General features: G+C 41.4%; 1 non-coding gene across 1 annotated transcript; it reads left to right on the top strand.

Moving 5' to 3' along the window:
* Positions 1 to 9,546: 9,546 nt before the first annotated feature.
* Positions 9,547 to 9,609, top strand: LOC118718726. Its single transcript, XR_004987905.1, has one exon. It is a non-coding gene; the product is annotated as a U7 small nuclear RNA (small nuclear RNA).
* The last annotated feature ends 10,261 nt before the right edge of the window (positions 9,610 to 19,870 follow it).

The raw sequence follows: 19,870 nt of genomic DNA, 5'->3' as shown, positions 1-19,870 counted from the left end.
CAGTTCCTTGCTGCTGAAGGATTAAGGTTCCCATTTCTTTGCTGGCTATGATCTGAGGGTCAACAGATCAGAAAACACTCAACATCTCTTGACTGTGGCCTCTCCATCCTGGAAGCCAGCAATAAAGAGACTCCATCATGTCAAATAATTCTCATGGTTTGCATGCCTGACTTCCTTGTTCTCTGACCCCTCGAGCCTGATTTAAAGGGCTCATGGAGGCCAGGCCCACCAGAATAATCACCCTTTTGATTAACTCAACTGATTAGGCATCTTGATTACATCTGTAAAATTCCTTTTGCCTTATACAGTCCTCACACTCACAGGTTCAGCTCACCACACCCAAAAGGAGGGGCTTAGGAGAATATCCTGGGTACTTCAACATAGAGAAGGTCTGTTACATTCCGGGAAGATGAGTAGCCAGCAAGGGTACTGAGAAAGTTCAGCCTGGAAAGTATAAGAAAATCCAAAAGATTCTTATGTCAGAAATAGAACTGTAGCTAAAGGATGATCTTAGCAGGCAGGATTCCCACGGAAAATAGATGGCACAGTCAATGATGGTTCAAGTCAATGCTTTTCTTTTTCTGATAAGGTAAATGATATTTAAAGTTGTCTGTGTTCTGGTGGGATCGATCCCATTGAGAGAGAAAGATTAAAAGGGGAGAAAGGGACTCGCTGGAAAAATTAGATATTTAAAAATGTTAGAGGGGTGAATCCAAAGAGCAAGAGGCATAGCTTAGAGAGAAGTAGAGACAGATCTCCAATTGTTATAGGTGAGAAGGTACAAGTGAAGGCAGGGTGTGGAATGAAGAAAGGGAGTTGGAGGGAATATTGAGGAAATTCCTGATTTCACTTAAGTTTTCAATGAAGTATCAAATTAAAACAGAGAGTGGGGAAGGGAGTTGGAGACCTAAAGAGAGAATGTGCCTAACAGTCATCTCAAAGAATGAGAAAGTGGATTTACTTTTAAAAAGGTGGGATTAACTGATCCCCTGGTACACAGCTGGACTTTGTGGTCACACATTTGAAGTGACCACATATTTTGATTTTTTAGCTTCTCAGGAGCAAGCTCAGATTAAGTGATATAATGAGGTTTATCCAATGATTTTCTAGGCAAGAATGGCAAAAAAAAAAAAAAAAAAAAAAAAAAAAAAAAAAAAAAAAAAAGAAAAAAAGAGAGAAAGAAAAGGAAGATAAGGGTTTTTTCAAGGAACTGATTTTAATGGCGAATCATAAAATCTATGCTGGATGATGAGAGGAATGAGAATGAGGGGGGATGGCCACAGAGTTGTGGAAGGAGAATGAATTTAAGGTCAGTGATGTCAGTCTCTGGAGGGCAGTGCTAGAGCCAATTAGATAGCAATACAAGCGATAACCATATGCAAGTGCAATGTAAGGAAGCAAGATTTGAGGGAGAATATAATTGATAGAGGTGACAAAGACTAGGCCATAGACCTGTGAGGAGGGAGGAAGTAATGGTCTGAACTAAGGAGGTCTAAGGCTGAAAGATCACAGGGATGAATGACCCCTCTGAATGGATGCCGAATTTGCCAATAATGATATCAGGCAGAGACGTGGAGAGGAAGAAGGAAACCAGATGTTCCAGTTAAAGATGAGGAAATTGAGTATCAAAAACATTAGTGAGTCTGCTCTAATCTCATGAAGATAGTACAGTGAATGGCAGAGTCTATATCCACCCCAGGCCATCTGATTCCAGAGCTTATGTCCTTAACCACACATTTCCCCAATTGCTCTGAGAAACAAAACTGAAATCAGGAGAGATATAATGAAAGCCAACACTTTGGAAGCACTTCCTCCTTGCCTAGTAAGTTTGGGTAATAAAGTCCAGCAGTATGAGTTTCAAAGCAGCCGGGATTCTTAAAGTAGGAAAATGCCACTCTGGGAAAAGGAGGCAACATCATCATCTTTAAGCCCCAAGTTAGCTGGGGTGTCAGAGCTGAAACTACCACCAATGGGACTTGCAGGTGGAGCAGCTTTGCCAGGGGACAGAGAGTCTCCATTTATACCAGGAAGTGTTGGGGCCTGTCAGAGAGAAAGACTGGGACACAGGGGCTTTGTTGGTGGCTCACGTTGAATTTCAGGGTGGCACAGGGGTTTAGGAGGGCAGGGAAAGGTGGGAACAGGGTGAGATCTAGGAAAGAACTAGCTGGTAGCCTCGGCCTTTGTGATAACTAAGGAGGGGAGGCTGGGAGGAGTGATGGAACAATTCCCAGAAGTCTGGGAGCATCAGTGATGCAAATCTTGGGTCAGGGGAGCTTTACACATGCAATGAGGGGACACTCTCAGGGCAATGGTCTGGTCCCCAAATACACTTTATTGGTATAGACCCAGCATCCAGCACCCAACTTAAATTCCAGCAACCAAGAGAAACAGGTCCAGCACTATCTTGCCCTACCTATGTCTCTTATTCAACAATTTCCAAACTTTTTCATCTCACACACACATAAACTAATTACTAAAATTCTATGGCACAGCAAGAAGTATATATTTTGCCAATCTGACAAAAAAAATGGTGTAATTTTTATTAATTCACACTGGACAACTATTGTGTTTGCTTTTATCGTTTTTTAACTTGACAATTGAAAGGAAAAGAGGTCACTGTTGTGCTGCTGACTAAATAGTCAGGTATTGCTTGTTTTACCAATTCTTGCAGCACACCTGTTGAAAATAGCAGCTCTAATTTCATCTTAAACTGCCTATGTGTCATGATCATGCAACTCAACCACACTGGGCTCCATTGCATTCCTCACCCCCACCAAGCTCCAGTGTACATGCTTACTATCTTCTATCTATCTGCCTGGACACCCAATCCCACCCTCAACCAATTTCTCACATACCTGTCTCTTCTCACTCAAATAGCTGCTCAAATGTCACCACTTCATTGATGCCTTGGTTGACCTCCTACCTTTAACATCACACCCCTGTCTCATTTTCATCCTCCTACTTTTTTCCTTCCTAGCACTTATTACTAATTGGTTATTTAGTTGTTCATGTGCATATCACTCATTTTTGTGTATTTGGCTCTGTTCTAAATGTATGTGAAGGCAGAAGCATAATCTGCCTGCATTGTCCTCAAGCCCTAAAACTTAAAATAGAAAATGAAATCAACATTAAATGGAGAAAACAATGAATTAATGACTATTCAAAAAATTGTTGTTAAAATGCATTCAAATTTTTTAGCATAAGAACCATGTATCAGAAAAGCCCTATAATTCATGAATAGCCCTGCCTAGCCCGGCAAAATCAAGATCTGGCTTGGTGTCTCCCAGCCAGCTCATCACATTACAGCTGCATCTCAGTGTGTGGGTTCAGTGGCCAAAGCTGAACTGTTCTTAAGGGGAGTAAGCAAATATTTGGCAGGCTCATTTGCCAAAGTCATTGCCACTGATAAAAAGCAATTAATTATGGGAACAAAGGGAAGAGAATGGCCTACATGTCTCTGGCCACTTTTTTTTTTTTTTTTTTTTTTAATGACTCTTATGGCCCAGGGCAAGTCAGGACATAAAAGTAAAAATAAACCACATGCTCTGAAGCCATCCTGAGGCTTGGACAATAAAACTGAGGCAATGGTAGGTCATTAGATAAGGTGACCTGACTGGAGAACATTTGAAAGAGCATGACTTTTGAACTTCAGATGAACAGAGGAAGAAAAGGATTCTTCTAATAATAAGAGAAAATAATGCTAATTTTAGAAAAATTAGCATGGGTTAAAAAAATATAAGATTTACTGCACTGGGAAAACCAAAGAGAACCCATTCAAAGTGCCGTCATGGGATGAAGCAATTGAGATAAGCTCTTTCCAGCTCCGAATAGAGGGTATTGGTTTGAAAGCAAAGGGGGCTTTGTCTCTTCCACTTGGTCCATTTGAGTTTTTATTTTCTGGTTAACTTGACCTTTGAGTCTTGCTCAAGTGATTTTTGACCTAGTTGTGGTGTGGAGGCCTGAAGCTTATAAAACAGAGCTCATTTGATTACATTGTTTAGCTACTGTGAAATTCACTTTTCCCCTATTTTTAAAATTCTTTCCCACCTCAGTTAAATCTCACCAGTCTTTTCAGTTTATGGCTGCAGACAATAACTTGAGTACCTTCAAAAATTAAGAAATGAGTTCAGTACTCATTCAGTGAGTTCCCAGTCCTCCACCCATTTTATGGATGAGCAAAGTAAGTCATAGGATGGTGAAAAAGCAGGCTCATGAGTACAACTACCTAGTGACCCAAGTATTGAATCCATCTCCCTATTTGCTAGTTGTGTGACAGTGACCATGCCTTCTCTCTCTGCAACAAGCGAAATTCTTTCCCCTGACTGAAATATTCCTCATCTGTAATACAGTGAGAATTCCATAAATTCCATAGACATTTATCATTCACAAGCTCAATACTAGGACCAGAGGATATAATATAGATATAATACAAAATGGACGCATGGAGTTTACTATCTCTCCGGAAAGTGGTAATTTTGATCATCTTACTTAGTTAGAACTCAAATATTCTGATCAGGGAGGTGGTGGAAGAAACAGAGCTGCCTTAGATAATTGATCCTTTTAACTTATCAGAGTTCAGTTTCCTCATCTGAGAAAAGGGAAGAATAGTAACTCAGTCCTTAGTTGTATTCACAAGAGTCACAAAGGTGAGCTACAATCATTATCTTAATCAGGGGAGGAAAGTTGGAGGTGAGAATTGATGATATGCAGATGACTGGACATTTGCTCTCTATAAAAAAAATAAACCTTTTCTTAAGGCGCCTGCTATATTTTGATGAATATACATATAATAATCTGGCCACTCACCATAGGTACATGAATTCGTGCATGACTGGGGTCTGGCCAGCCTGGCCAGGGGAGGGGACATGGGCAGTTGGCCGGCCTGCCTGCTGGTCCAGCTCCTGGTTGAGTGGACAATTTGCATATTAGCCTTTTATTATATAGGATGTACACTGAGCGGCCAGATTATTATACATTCAGAGATCATCATCATCTGGCCACTCAGTATATATACCTGGTTGGACTGGACACCTCTTTTGCCCTACTATACACAGTTACACCCATCTCTTTCCATATTGCCTAAGGGTACTTTTAAGCTTAGAAATAGCAGAGTTGAGTTATTGCAAAAAAGACCAGGTGGCCCACCCAGTCCCACATATCTACTATCAGGCCCTTTACAGGAAATTTGCCAATCATTGTGTTAGGCCACAGGGCGGTAAGAATCTAAACTTTCTATGTGTGTCATGACATAAAAAGTTGAGAAGGTCTAGGCCAAACCCCTATTGAATGGAAGCAACTGGTCTGTAAACCAGACCAAGGTGCAGAGAGAATAATCAATAACAAGTACAGGAGCCATTGCCACATGTAGCCATTGGCACTTGAAATAGGGCCATCTGACTAAACAATGGAATTCTTAATTCATTTCAATTAAGTCGAACTTCAATTTAAATGGCCAACCTGTGGGTCATGGCCACCATATTGGACAAAGCAACAATAGACACTTCACGATGTCTTATATTAGCATTCAAAGTATTTTTCACTGTCCAGTGCAATGAAAGAAATGTGCTGACTTTTTTTTATAGTTCATTCTTATTTACATAATTAGTTCTAAATTAAACTATTTCACATGCATTGTTGCTACCACCTGGTTGTTTTCCAGTTTTAACTGGAATGTGAAAAGGAGGGACTCGTCCAGATGGCGCTGAGTAACTAGTGCAACCTGAAGCAGCCAGAACCTTCACAGGAACACGACAACGAACAGCTTTCCCTCCTCCGTCTCCCTACCTCGTCTTCCTGTTTTCAGTTTGCATGTTGTGCTTCCATGCATAGAGGGGGGAAACGTGGCATGCCTAAATAGTAGCAGGTATGACATACCTAAATGTGGAACAGTGCACCTAAGATACCATCTTGTGTAAGATGCAGCTTGGGTAACTTGGGTGCTTCTGTGATTAATAAAGGGGAGATTTGAGAGACTAAACCCTCTGAGTGAAGTCCAGAGCTTTTCACTTTATGTCACACCACCTCTTAATTCAAGTATGTCAACTCTTACTATAGTCACTTAATGATTCACTAGCTAAGTCACAGTGAAATTGTTACTTAAGTATTTATGCGTTGTTTGGAGGGAAAGGGGCATTTAAAATCTAAAACAGGGGCAGATCATTCATCCTGAATTGTTAGAAGACTTGGCGCCTCGCCTTACGTATCTTTCAGAAAACCGAAGCTTATTATAACTGTTAAAGGCTACGATTTCCAAAATCCTATTTACTTTTGCTGGCAATGTTTCTGAAAGCGCTCTCCCAGTTTCCTAAACAGAGTATTTCAAACACTCTAAGTGTTCCATCCACTTTTGATTCACTCATTCTTCCACAAATGTGAAATAAACACTTCCCACAGGCCATGCACGGTGGCAATACAAGGCTCTGGCTCTGGGGTAGACCAAGTGAATAGTAAGTCATTCTGCCTTCTGGGGACTCAGCAGTCTTACAGCACCAGCCTCCACGCTGCCATTGTTATTCAAAACAGCACACACTACTACGAATGCTGTCCTACAATGATATGCTCCCCTACAAATATAACGTGAGTCACTTTCCATTTCCTAGAAGCTACCTTTCCGAAAGAAAGGGAAAACAGGTATAATTAATTATAATAATATATTTTTACTTAATGCCTCCTAAATGTTATTTCAACATGTATTCGTTATTTAAAAATCACTAATGAGGTAGTTTACATTCTTTTTCAAAAAATATTTTCATTGATTTCAGAGAGGAAGGGAGAGAGATAGAAACATCAGTGATGAGAGAAACTCATTGATCGACTGCCTCCTGCATGCCCACTACTGGGGATTGAGCCCACAACCCGGGCATGTGCCCTTGACCGGAACTGAACCCGGGACCTTTCAGTCTGCAGGTCTATGCTCTATCCACTGAGCCAAAGTGGCTAGGGCAGTTTACATTCTTTAATTCTTAAGTCTCAGAACCCCACCTGCGTTTTATAACAGAGCACACCTCAGTGCAGACCAGCCACACTGCAGATGCTTGGTGCTATATGTGGCTAGTGGCTTTTGTACTGGACATCAGAATTCTAGAGCTAAGCAAGTACTAATGGTTAATTGTCCCTTCATGAGTGGGAGCAGGCACTTGACTATTTCAAGTTCATATAGGTCTGCTTTTCATGGTTTCTCTCTCCTCCTCTCACTCTCAGGCAGCCCATTTTCCTCCATCGTTGTCATCTCCAGCAAATGTCAGTGCCTGCTGTTATCCGTTTATTCTTACAATCTGATATAAGCTAGGAAAATTGATAAGATAGCAACTCCGTCTAAAAACAGGACTCTCACTCAGCCACGGCTAAAGAGACGTGTGTGAAGAAAGCATACTGGCATTAGCGCATGGGATTCCTAACCCTGGTTTGGCTCCATAAGAGAGCTTTTACATCTCCCTCTCAGCCTTCTGCCCGGTTACTGGTTGCATCTGGGGATTCGTTAGAGAGGCAGAGCGCTGGTCCTCCTCCCAGAACTGCTGACTCAGAAACTCTGGGGACACGGTCTAGCGATCTCTGTTTTAACAAGCCCTCTGGGTGATGCCGGTGCCTGCTAACATTTGAGGATCACTGTTCTAGAAAATTCAGACTGCTACACATGTGCCCTTGAGGTGAATATGTATTCCTTTATTCCTTCTAAAATCAGTATTCTGATGACTTAGAGGAGTATAAAATTAAAGGCATTCCTTTTTTTTTTTTTTTTCCATTGAACATGGTAATACACGATTTGGCTAATATATGTGTTCCTTTCCTACAGTTGCTGTAACAAACTACCATGAAGTTTGTGGCTTTAAACAACACAGAATTCTTTTCTGCAACACTGGGAGGCAGAAAGATTGCCGGGCTTTTTAAAAAAAATCTTTTCATTGATTTCAGAGAGGAAGGGAGAGAGATAGAAACATCAGTGATGAGAGAGAATCATTGATCGACTGCCTCCTGCATGCCCGCTACTGGGAATTGAGCCCACAACCCAGGCATGTGCCCTTGACTGGAATTGAACCTGGGACCTTTCAGTCTGCAGGTCAACGCTCTATCCACTGAGCCAAACCGGTGAGGACAGTTGACATTCTTTAATCCTTAAGTCTCAGAACCCCACCTGCATTTTCTAGGTGTCAGCAGGCCTGTGTTTCTTCTGGAGGCTCTCAGGAGAATGTTTCCTTATCTTTGCAGCCTCTGGGGCCCACCTGCATGCGTTGGCTTGTGGTCTCCCTGTCTTCAAAGCCAGAAACATCGGCTTTCTCAGGTCACTTCCCTCTGATTCTCCTTAGCTGCCTCTGTCTTCCACTGTCAACAGCCTTTGTGACTGCTCTGGTCCACCTGGATCATCAAAGTAATGTCTCCACAGCATTGCTGATTAGCAATGTTAATTTCATTTGCAGCATCAATTCCTCTTTGACATTTGACCTAACATAGTCACAGGTCCTGGGGATTAGGATGAGGATATCTGGGGAGCAATTAATCTGCCTCCCATTGTATAATGACTGAGTTACTGATATATCTTAATACGAGATTTCAAAAAAAATTATTTAGCCCCTGCACTTTTTCTGGGGCTAAATAACTTCCATTAGAGTTGCAAAGGATGTGATTGCTTTTACTTTGTAAATCTCAATATTTATATCACTCTTAACACTACTGAATTGGATTTAAATGTGGTGGTGATTTGATACAGCCATCATCTATTTCAGCTATTTCAAATATTTTTCAACAGCGTATAACCTCCTTTCTGACAGCTGAAATTGTGTTTCTTTCTGCTTTGCAAGCATGTTCCCATTTTCTTTTCTCAGAGTCAGAGAATATTATATAGTATCTTTTCACATTTTAGGGTCTTTCATTGATAACTCCACATGTAGTCTACAGCAAAATTATTAATCTAGGCGGGTATATAGATAGATAATGTAAATAAATGTGTGTATTAAATTCCCCATGATCACTAGGATTTATGAGTTTAAGTGTCTTCCTCTATATTGAGTTCATAATACAATTAATATGAGTAAGCAATATAGCTAAAAATATTATACATTTTATAAATAGTTTTCGAACTAAAGATAAAATTTTATCGACAAGGTAATTCTTTTTTATGGATCTGGTGGAGAGAAAGCAAATTATTGCATCTTGATTATATGAAACTTTTCAAACAACAACATCTCAAATAACTCCTCTGAGGATTCCACACCTCGGACAAGTCTTCATAGTTCAGCCCTGGGTGGCGAGAACCAGCCCTTATCTGGCAAAAGGAGTGGTTCCACCATGAAAGGCGAGGTGGCTGTGGAGAAGGGTCAAGGTGCCAGTCCACGCTGAGCGGCTCTTATGAGTAGAAGTTCGATAATGCAGCAGATACAGCTATAAATGCTTCACACGTGGCTTTCTTTTCTGATGGGAGACACACAAATGGAACGTGCCAGTAGTCCGATGTTTGTAAGGCACAAATCTCCAGCAGCACTGCCAACAGCATGGCTCCCTGTGGGTGAGATCATATGCCTTACGAATCCCAACTGTCAAAAATAAACCCCCAAATGCTTACAGCTTTTTTTGAATTTGTCCAGCAGGTCTTCCGGCTTGCACCGGAAGGCCTCCCCCCCCCCAAAAAAAAAAAAAATTAAATAAATAAATAAATAAATAAATAAATCCCCAATTCTAGGTCACCCTGCTCATCGAAAGCCTGAGTATCCTCCACAGAAAACAACATGGAGAAATCCTTGTCACCAGGAAGGGAAATCTAAAGGTGAGCAGCCCCAAACAGTAAGAGAAGTACTATAAAGTTGTGTTTATAAATTAGTTATTTAAATTTAAAAGATTTCTTGAGCATTGTGTCAGCTTTACTATTGGTGTAATTTGCTGTGATCTCTTAAGATAATCATTTCACAAATAGTTCTCTCTCATGATTGTGTATGCGTTTTATGAAGGAGACTCTAAATTCATTCTTTTAACTTAAATATATAACTCGATAAATGCTTGTCAGACTAAATGGGATGGGATTCATTCAATCAAGTGGAAGGACAATTAATATTCATTAATTCCTGGTGCATGTCAGCTACCCTATTTAGATGGTTTGGGAAACTGTGGAGGCGAGGGCCCAGGTAGAGGGCAACTTCGATCTCCAGGTGCAATTAGAGAGACAACATCAGGGATGGTGAGAAATGGCCCAAACGTGGACACATTCTGCAGGCAAAGCCACGGGATTTGCTGATGGTTGGTTTCTGACAAAAATGGGGCAGTCAAGTAAAAATACGCAAAACCTTATGAATGTACAGGGTGTCCCATAAATGTATACACACTTTAATAGCTGATAGCTCAATTTTGAAAATAAAATGTATTCAATCAGCACTGCCTTTATAATTATTCAAAGTGTGTGCATATATATTGGGGGACACCCTACATATTAATGTCCTTGTTTTACTGCATAAAACAACAATGCAGAATTCGATCCCAGGATATACTGACAATAAGTGATGAGGACCACCAAGTCATTATTCATGTAGTCAGTGAGTTAGGCTATGGTAAGTGTGAAATAGAGCAAAGACAGTGGGAGGCAGAGGGCTCAGCAGAGGGGCAGTGATGGAGGTGAAGGAACGCTTGCACAGTTGTACATGGGTGGTCAGGAAAGACTTCATCAACAAGGTGGTCCTTGAGCAGAGAGTTTAGGGACATGAGGAATTGGTTTTGTAAACACCAGAGGCAAGAGCACTGTGGGTAGAGGGAACAGTAAATGCAAAGGTCCTGGGGTGGTCTGGAGTGTTGGATGAACCAAAAGAAGGGCTATTAATAGGGCTACAAAGGGTAGCAGGTAGAGCTGGTGGGTGGTGTTTGCAGTTCACAGAGGCCCTTGTAAGCCTCCATAAAAACTTCAGTTCTTACTGTGAGCAAATCGCAAAGCCATGGAAGGAATGGTGAGGAGGAATGACCTGATCTGACTCCTAGTCTTCATACTCCTAGTCTCCATACTCTGGTTGTTGAGTGGAGAGTAACTAGAAACAGGGAAAGGGTGGAGGCGAGGGCCCAGGTAGAGGGCAACTTCGATCTCCAGGTGCGATTAGAGAGACAACATCAGGGATGGTGAGAAATGGCCCAAACGTGGACACACTCTGCAGGCAAAGCCACGGGATTTGCTGATGGTTGGTTTCTGTGACATGTGAGGCAGTTATTGTTCTGGGTTCTTTACACAAATTGTCTGTAATCTTCATGCCAACCCAACCCTGGAGGCAAGATGGCAGAACCGGGGGTAGAAGCAAGATCTTGCCTGCCCCAAAGCCTTCTGTGTCACAGTCATTAGCAGTTTCATATCCCTGGGCAGTCACAGTTTACTTTTGTGAAGGATTTAGCATGTGCCAGAAGAGCAAAAGTGCTTAGAATGACAGCGAAAGGTGAGTAACTCGGTGATGTATGAACAATGCTGAGTGTGTGGTGGGAAAGTGCCTGAGCTGAGGCAGGAAGAGTAAGGTGAGCCCTTGGATGGATGAGAGGAATTTGGACTCTTGTTTCCATTCTTCCAAAAGTAATGGGAAGCCATCAAAGGAAGGTGATCAGAGAGTGACAGGGTCGGATCTGCCCTTCCAAAGATCACTCACTCTCACCCCCAGAGGAGGAGGAAGGAAGTTGAGCTTTGAATGGAAACCCAGTGAGAGATTATGAGGGTTGAAATAGGGCAGTGTGGGTGTGTAGAGGAAGCAGCAGGTTTGAATGAGCAAATATAAGCAAAAATATGAATAAAAAGTCAGTATCATTCTCATTTTTCCTCCATCCATCTACCACTCGTACAACTAACAATAGCCCCATCCCAAGTGGGCAGACAGCCTGCTAAGTTTCATATTCTTGGTTTTGCGTATCCTTCCCTGTTCCTCCTAGAACAGTCGTCGGCAAACTCATTAGTCACCAGAGCCAAATATCAACAGTACAGCGATTGAACTTTCTTTTGAGAGCCAAATTTTTTAAACTTAATCTTCTTCTAACGCCACTTCTTCAATATAGACTTGCCCAGGCCATGGTATTTTGTGGAAGAGCCATGCTCAGCGGGCCAAAATGCCGCATGTGGCTCTCAAGCCTCAGCTTGCCATCCCCTGTCCTAGAACATTCATGGACATTCCAATAGGAGGCTTTTCAACTATCTTTTTCAGTCTCTTTTCTCATAATTATACCCTGTGCCCTCTGGACATTAAGTCCAGAGCTCAAACCCTATTTAGGGAAGCTTAGCAGCCAGTGCTTCATTGGATCCTCAAACGACTTATTGGACTGAAAGGTCTTGAAGGATACAGCAAGGACTGGGATGGAACCTGGCTGTCATTTACTATTTTCAGAGAGTCATGTCAACTCTCTAAACCTCACTTCCCTAATCTATCAATGGGAAATCCCAATACCTACCTCACAGTAGATGATTTGCTGGCGTGAATGAACTCTGTAAGATTCCTGACATGGAGCTCAGCCACCTGAATGCAAGGTCCCTAAGGAAGAGAGTCGTTAATACTTGCCTGTCTTGTTTTATTTTTTGCTTACTCCTTGCGTGAGTGTTATGAGACTTGATTCTGCTCTATAACGTTCTCCTGGGAAGCAGAACTCCTGGAGAGAGCTCAGTTATGGATTCCGTATACTACACTGGCATTCCCAAGCGCAGTTTCCCAAAAGCCTTTCATTTACATGAATGGATTGAGCCTTCTGGGAAGCCCAGCGATGGTTCTGACCATCCCCGTAAGAGAGGAAACTGAAATGGAGGAGGCTAGACCAACAGAGCTGGGACTGGAATCAGATGTGTTAGCGAGATGGTTCATTCTATACTGAGCTGTTGAGTAATATTATAGTAAGATAGGCAGAGTGGTGTTGGGAAAGAGTTGGGGACCATGCTCTCAAGTTCATGGAGGACAACAGGCAAAGTGCCTTCCTCATTCCATGGGATAGGGGCGTTGATCCCCATTTAGAATCTACATCAAATGGGGGCATGATCCCCATTTAGAATCTACATCTACATCTAAAGACCTCCCTGCTTACAGTCTTCCTCTCTCTCTAGAGCAGTCCACAGCCAATACTAGCACCCAATTTCATTTATTTATTGCCTTTCCCTTTCCTCCCTAATGCATGTTGTCTCATTTGCTATCCTTGTTATTTCTACACATCTGTCCATGTCATTTATAAAGGCATCTACCTGCCACGGGGTGCCTCCTTCTCCTTTTTTCCTTTTCTGTCCTACAGCCCCATCTTGCCACATGCTTGCGTGCACTAGAGAGGAAATAAATAAACCCACCCACATTATTTATGCCACCCAAGGAATTAAAATTTAACATCTTTCCCTTCCGCCCATGACAAAACACCTTAATTATACCGAAGCAAGGTGGGTGCTGAAGGCGAAACTGTACTGACAGAAACCAGAGCAAATACACTCTTATCCCAAGCTAATATAGAAGGAGACAGCTTTGTGTAGTGGAAGGGTCTGTGGCTGGGAGATAGGCAAACTTGGGTTCCAATGCCAGTATTTCATTTTCTTCCTAACTCTGTGATCTTGTACAAATAACCATCTTGTCTCCTAGGAAAAAAAGCTGTGCTGCTCTTAAGATACTGAAGTATCCTCCCTTAGGGATGAGACAAGTCATATAACTAATTGTTTTTCCCTTTTTTGCCTTGGCCACCAATAGGCTAAAAGTTTTGCCTTAAGCTCAATTTAAGTAACAATATAGAAACCATGATATCTACATCAATCCTAATTTACCCCCAGGTAATTAGGATTTAATTAATCCCAATTAAATGAGTAATTCTCTCTTACTCATATTTTCAATAAATCTGTCTTTTTTATGTTTAACATTTTTTAATTTCCCTTTTATTCAATGAGCATGTAACTGTATTTTATTGGTGTCCAATAGGCCATGGTTTTTATATTGAAAGCAGAGAATAAATCATCTCTCTGCACTTCCATTTTCAATCCCATTTGTGTGGATATAAGCACCCACCACTCAGCATGGCTTTAAGGATGAAATGAGACAAAATACATCAAGTCTTCAGCATAGCTTTGAACATGAAAGGTGCCTATGAAATATGAGTTCTTCCTTAGCTGAGATGTGAAAGACGTGGCTGCCACGTGTGGCCCATTGACAACACTTTGAGTTAGATGCGGTAGATCTGAAGTGTGGGAACATGTAGCCAAGGTTAAAATATCCCACAGAAACATGAGTATTACCCAATCTGTCCCAATGCTGGGTACCAAGATTCTAGTCTTCTTATAGATTCCAAATTTCTTTAGGATTCTCTCCAGTTTCACTGCAAAGTCATGAACCTTTATGTGCTGTTGGTGTCCAATTGGCCATGATCTTGGGCAAGTTCTTAATCTCTTCTAAGCCTCAGGTTACTCACCTGGAAAGTAAGAATCATTATCTGTCTCCTTAGGCTCTAGTGAAGATTATATGAAATGGAAAGTATTGATCGATCATTCCAATCATGCTAAAGTGTTCAATTACAGTTAGCTGTTAGCTTTAAGCTCAATAATTAGTACTGCTTTTATTCCTCATATTTTATGTGGTCCCATCTCCTCAAATCTTCTCAATTTAGAATTAAAAACATTATCATTTCCATTTTGTAGATAAAAAAAAATTGAGTCTCAGAAATGTTTCATGACTCCCTCAATTTAAAACTTCAGAAATAACTTCAGGTCCAGTCCACACCAAATTTATATTTTAACACAGTCAGCATTAGGATGGATGTCCATCACCTAGCACAAGACCAAGATCATTGCAGAAATTCTGGAACTTCTACAGCTTTATTGAAGAAGAGTTGATACTGGTATACAAAAATATACATATTTAATGGGTACAATTTGATAAGTTTGGATACATGCAAACACACGAGATATCATTACCACAATCAAGGTACTAGATATATGCAACCCTTCCCAGTTACCTATGTCAATTTATTGTTGTTGCTGTTTTGTTTTTGGAGAGAGAGAGAGAGAGAGAGAGAGAGAGAGAGAGAGAGAGAGAACTTATACACTCGCCGAAACCCGTTTGGCTCAGTGGATAGAGCATCAGTCTGCGGACTGAAGGGTCCTGGGTTTGATTCTGGTCAAGGGCATGTACCTTGGTTGCGGGCACATCCTCAGTAGGGGGTGTGCGGGAGGCAGCTGGTCGATATTTCTCTCATATCGATGTTTCTAGCTCTCTATCCCTCTCTCTTCTCTCTGTAAAAAAAATCAATAAAATATATTTTTTTAAAAAAGAACTTACACACTTACATTTTGAAGTACACAATACTTTGTTGTTAAATACAGCCAGTGTGTTGTACAATAGATCTCTAACAGGCGTCTTCAAACTACGGCCCGCGGGCCACATGCGGCCCGCAGAGGAGTCTGATCCGGCCCGCCAGGTTTTTTGGGCAGTGAGCGCAGCCGAGGTGTTACAGTAGGAATTAGTAGTTCATATAGTCTGGCCCTCCAGCTCTCTGAGGGACCGTGATCTGGCCCCCACTTTAAAAAGTTTGAGGACCCCTGAAGCAGCACTGAAACTCTATGCTGACTGAACAACAACTCCACATCTCTCTCACCCCCACTCACTGGCAACCACTTTCGCATTCTCTGCTTCTTTGAGTCTGACTACCATGGATTCCTCTATAAGTGGAATCATGAGGCATCTGGCCTTCTGTGGCTGGCTTATTGCACTTAGCATCCTGTTCTCCAGGTTCTTCTTCTTGTCCCAAATAGATTTCCTTCTATTTTAAAGCTGAATACCATTCCAATGTATGTGCATTTCGTATTTTCTTTATCTCCTCATTTGTCATGGGCACTTGAGCAGTGCAGTGCTTGGCCAGGTTCGAGCTCCCCCTCTCCCCTTCCCTGCCCACCGCCTGCCACTTTGCCTGCCACTTTGCACACTACTACATCCCTGGGGGGATGCTTGACTGCCAGTTTCGGTCTGATCCCTGCAGGCTATGCTGAGGGACCTCAGGGGTGCACAAATCCGTGCACTAGGCCTCTAGTTATGAATAATGCTGTATTAAATATGGAAGTGCAGGTATAGATGAAAGCTGCAATGCAAGTGAGAACCATGGGTAAATGTGGAGTCACAAATAGGGGACAAGCTAACCCATTTTAAGCTAAGGAGAAATTTACATTTTCACCCGCTTTCTCCCTCCCAGAGTTCTGTTGAAAGGCAAAGCTCTGAGTGCTACTGAGATTCCTTCATCTTGTGGCCTTTGGAGCCAAAACACATCTGGGCTCAAACCCCGGGTTTTGGCATCGTTGATATATTAAATCTTTGTTATTCTAATGATACATACCACCTAAGCTTAAGTAATTCAACTATTCCAGTCTTTGTCTTAAGGCTGGATGAAACTCTGAGTCAAATCAAAAAGACTTACTCATCAAGGAGTCTGAGGCAATTTCTTGTTAACACAAGGTACTTTTCAAGGCAGGTGCTGTAGGATTCATTGTACATACAGGGGAAGACATGTAAGCAGGGATAAAAATGTCTTTTCTGACCAAGAGGGGACTAGCCCAATTTGCATACCTCTTATTCAATTATATCATCCATTTTTATCAAACTGCCACATTGTTCTCTCTTTAAAAAAAAATAACATGCAAAAAGCGTTCTAACATGAGCTACTCTCTCACATCAGGGAGATACGGTCAGAATTATATAAACTTCCATTTCTGCACATTTTTCACAGGGATTCTCACATTACCTACTCCTTGGAGATCCGGGAGATTTGAATTGCCTTCATACACCCCCAAAACTCAGCATGATTTGTTCAAAATTTTACTAGTCAGCATTGAAAAAAAAAAAAAGTGGTACATCACGCACAATGATAAACTACCCCATGTGGCTTGGATAAATTAAATACTTTAAGCTTTCAGTCTCCCTAATGATTTGGAAATGAAACAGCTGTGATTTATGACTCTAGCTGATAGGCTGGATCTGAAGTTTACACTTTGAAAAATGTTGTATTTAAATTCCCCTATAAATAAAAAATCATATCGCTCTACAAATCCAGCCTAAGATATGTGTGTAATAAATTAGAGATCCTCACATTGGGTGGGGAAATCTCTAGGGCTGATGGCTTTCTTACTAAAAAAAAAAAAAAAGCTCCGAGGGGACCAGACAGACATAGGCTGTGTCTATCTGCTATCACTTAACCAACAGGTATTGTTCCTCTCTGTCAATCACCTACTTGCTCATCTTAGTGATCACCACCAGCATCACATCTGTAAAGGTGAGCTGATGTGAATTTTAAGCCCAGATTCAAAATTTTTAATCAGGTGGTCTGCAAAGTTATAATACAAATATTTGTTCCGGGTTTCTTGTGCTTTGTTTGTTTGTTAAAAAGGCACCACTGCTCTTGGCTCTAGTTTATTTCCCCAAAAAATAACAGAACAGGAGTAGGTAAGAAAAATGATGCATGGAAGTGAGAAGGGGGAGGTACTCGGAGCAAGGTCAGTTGAGTCAGGATCTAGTTTGACTTCCAAATCTTTGTTCCTATGACCCTGTGCTAATTCCTTGCCCTCCTCTGATCTTTACAATAAATGATGCTAGGAGAATTGGAAAACCATGTGCAAAAGAATGAAACTAGATTAAGACTGGTCCCCTTGTACAAAAATTAATTCTAAATGAGTCAAATAGTTAAAATCTGAAACAATAAAGTATATAGAAGAAAACATAGGCACTAAACTTATGGGCCTTGGTCACAGAGAGCACTTTGAGAATTTGACCCCAAAGGCGAGGGAAGTAAAGGCAAAATTAAATGAATTAGACTATATCAAACTATACTGAAGGAATTGGCATATTTAACTCCTAAGTCTCCTCCTTTCAATCCCAGTTAGAGCCCAATGTGTAGGGTGGAGTAAACCTAAATTCAAACTGTTTAGCAAGTTACTTATTCCCTCTGAATTTTTCCTCTGAGTCTGAATTTTTCCAGGTATAATGTAGAAAGAATTATCCCTCCTACACCGAATCATCAGGAAGATTAGACAAAAACAATATATGTCATGTACTCACCATAATCCCTGGTAATAGTCAGCACTCCATAAATTATTTTTACAATTATCATTACCAATATTTCTCCTTATTCTGCTGGACAATAACCCGCCACTGTGGGGGGAAAAATAAACATTGCAAGCTTCCGGGAGGAGTTGAGATTCAAACCAGAGTCTTCTCCCATTTCTGTCATAGGCATAGCACCCAAGCCAGCAAGTGGTAAAGGACTTAAGAGGTCTCTTGAGTCTCTGTGACCTGCAAAACTCACTGGAAACTACCTAAGGCCTCACAGGTCTGGACCCGACTTCCATCTGTCACTCAGTAGGTCTTAAGGTTGTGCAATTCATCTAAGCTTTTTGAGCTCAGTGAAATGAAGTAGTAATCCCTACTTTACACAGTGGCAGTGAGCCTTAAGTAAGTGTTCAAAAAAGAAAAGTTGCTAATATTACTATTATTATTTTCTTCCTTTTTTAAAAATATATATTTTTAATATATATTTTTTATTAAATTATTATCTGTGTACATATTTTGACATTGCCTCCCCCTCTTATACATACCCTCCCTCCCCAGAGTTTTGTGTCTATTAGAATATATTTTTATTGATTTCAGAGAAAAAGGGAGAGGGAAACAGAGATAGAAATATCAAATGATGAGAGAGAATCATTGACTGGCTGCTTCCTGCATGCCCCACACAGGGGATGGAGCCTGCAACCCCGGGCATGTGCCCTGACTGGGAATGAACCCTGACCTCCTGGGTCATAGGTCGACAGCTGATGCTCAACCTCTGAGTAACACTGGCCAGGCCACTGTTATTACTTACATTGTTGATTTCCTGGGACTGCTTCCCTGGCCCTGCTAAAACCAAAGCCACGTGGATCCCAGTGTTTTCAGATTCCCTCTGGAGTCCCATTTTTCTTTCTGCTTTGGCTCAACGGGCCCACTGGGCAGGCCCCGCTCACTTAGCCTGCCTTCCATTTCCTTTGCTCAGTTTTTACAGAAATCCTCAGCCTGCTGAGAAGGGCTCTTGTCTCATTTATGATTCATGAAGCGTTGAGTATACAGATGGCATTATATAAATGTTTAATAATCACCATATGGCTTCCCTGGATGTTCTGTCACTCAGCAAGGAATACAGATTGCAGACTTCTCATACATGAACTAGATAAAAAGGCCTTCACTGTTGCCAAAACCCAGGATCCAGTACACACCACCTCGGTAGGTGTTTAGAGACCACCACATTTGGGAGGGTTCTACAAATTAAATGCCTTTTATACTGGATATCTCTCTTCTGTGCAAAGTCAGCTCAGTTGCTCCTGCATTACCTCAATGCCTATTTCAACTGTCCTATCAAAGGGCATTGTTTTACATGACTGAGTAATCATGGGACTCCAGTTGGGTTCACTTCCATCATTCCTCATGGTTGTTTTCTTAAAGGGCCAGCACCAGCTGTTTCTTTGTAATATTCTGCACTTGCTGATGGAGTTGCATTTGTAATGGGGAGAGACAGCACATTTGACAAATGGGAATCATGATTGTCTGGCCTCCTGACAGTGGTTGATGTGTTCCCCTGACCTGTAAATGTCACAGCTGACTGATTACAGTAATTGATGGAGAAAACAATGAAAGCTAGAGAGGTGAGAAGGAGGGACCGCTGGGGCTCCTAGGAGCTAGATTTCATTAACAGAAGGAACTCTGAGCCATGTTATAGACGATCACTGAATTCCATATCCCCAGTCACAAAATGGAAATGCACCTCCTTTGGTCAACACCTACTATGTGCAAGATCAGAGATCAAAATTGATGATTTACAAGTGGAATATAATCTTTAGCTTGATTTATGTGTCCTGTTTAGTTGCTCGGCACTGTCCTTTTGTTACAATTAGAAGCAAATTGCTAAT

This window comes from Pipistrellus kuhlii, unplaced genomic scaffold (genome assembly GCF_014108245.1).
Source record: "Pipistrellus kuhlii isolate mPipKuh1 unplaced genomic scaffold, mPipKuh1.p scaffold_m20_p_14, whole genome shotgun sequence".
NCBI classification, from domain to species: Eukaryota; Metazoa; Chordata; class Mammalia; order Chiroptera; family Vespertilionidae; genus Pipistrellus; species Pipistrellus kuhlii.
The sequence above is the reverse complement of the archived record's forward strand: the minus strand, read 5'-3'. Positions and strand labels throughout refer to the sequence as shown.